Source organism: Manis pentadactyla, chromosome 4, assembly GCF_030020395.1.
Source record: "Manis pentadactyla isolate mManPen7 chromosome 4, mManPen7.hap1, whole genome shotgun sequence".
NCBI lineage: Eukaryota > Metazoa > Chordata > Mammalia > Pholidota > Manidae > Manis > Manis pentadactyla.
Genome location: NC_080022.1, coordinates 20592740 through 20594286, shown reverse-complemented (window position 1 = coordinate 20594286; position 1547 = coordinate 20592740).

Sequence of the window (1547 nt, the reverse complement as noted above, 5' to 3'; positions counted from 1 at the left end):
GCCGGCGGACCTGGGAGGGCGCGGCGGCGCTGGACGCCCGTTCACTGGTTCATTTCGACGTCCATCAAGTACGAAGGGGTGGACTACGGAGCTTCTGATGACTCTGATTCGGTCTGGACTAGAGTACGCCACTGTGACGCACGCGGCCTCGGTTATGTAAAGCGCAGTCACGCGGGGGCGCGGTTGGGCGGTCTCCCGCCCTGGTCCTCTGAAGCGCCCAGACTCCTCCCACTCTGCTTTGTTCCCGCCCCCTCTCCTCAGCGGCCGTGGGCGGAACCACGCCTCTCGCGATATCTCCGAGGAGTGATGTTTTGGTTTCCATGGAGTTTCCCTCGGGAGCGGGAGAGGAGAGGTTGGGCCGAGGGCTGTGCCTTTTTGAACTAGAACTCGGGCCCTACCCCAAGCCTGAAGAAGGTGCGGGGGACCCGTGAGAGAACGCCTCCCTCATCAGGGCAGGAGGGGCCCTCACAGCCCTCTCATTCAAAGGAGGAGAGGAAACAATGAGAGGAAATTTAGGTGCGCGCTCTGAGACCCCTAAAAAGGGCGAAACTGTAGAATCGTTGACCTCCAGAGAAGGAGAGAAGCCCCAGAGAGAGCCCCTATGTTGTGGACGTGGAATGCTAACGTGATGACAGCCCCATCAGGTGGGAGAAGAGGAGTACTAAGGCGGGACCTTCTGCCCCTGAGACTCCCGTTGCCCTGGAGGGCCCCTCAGAGTGGAATGCAGTTGGCCTGAAGCCTGCTTCCTACTTCATCTCCTCCAGTTGCGCCCTCAGCTTCTCTAGAAAACAATTACCTGGGGTTTCCTGGCTGGGCCAACCCGAAGGCAAACCACACCCTCCTGGCTAGTCTGTCTTCCTTCAACTCCCAGCTTGGGGAATATAGAAGCTTCCCAAAGAATTACAAACTCCCTGTTTTTGAGGCTTTGGCAAAGCTTCCTCCAGTGCTGACACTTCCAAGTCCCTGCATTATAGCTGCTCTTGGGCTTAGATTACTTTTGGCTCTGCCAAACTGCCTGTAGAGTACTAATTGCAGTTTTACGTCAACGTGCAGATTTTTACAATTGCGGGAGCACTTAATGGCTTCTAGTTCTCCTGCCCGAACAAAATTTTACTCTCTTTGAAAACCCCCTCCTTGTAGATTTGCCCAAAGATGTGTATTAAAGTTTTAGGCTCTACAGTCAGAAAACTAAAGATTAAAATTGCTGCTTCACATTTACTGGCTCTGTAATCTTGGATCTATCACTGAACTTCACAAAGCGTCACTTTCCTCAATTGTACAATTGGGTGGTTGGGAGGATCAAGAACAGTACGTGGAGGGTAATGGGGGGAACCTGCTTAATGGGAAAGGAGTTTTACTTTGGAATTATTTAAATATTTTGGAACTAGATAGTCGTGTTGCACAACATTGTGAATGTACTAACTACCACTGAATTGGTCACTTTAAAATGGTTAATTTTATGTTATTTTCACCTAAAAGTATTAAGGAAGAAGGAAAAACGGTGTAAGCTTGGGAGCCAGACTGCCTGGCTTTGAATCCCAGCTCTA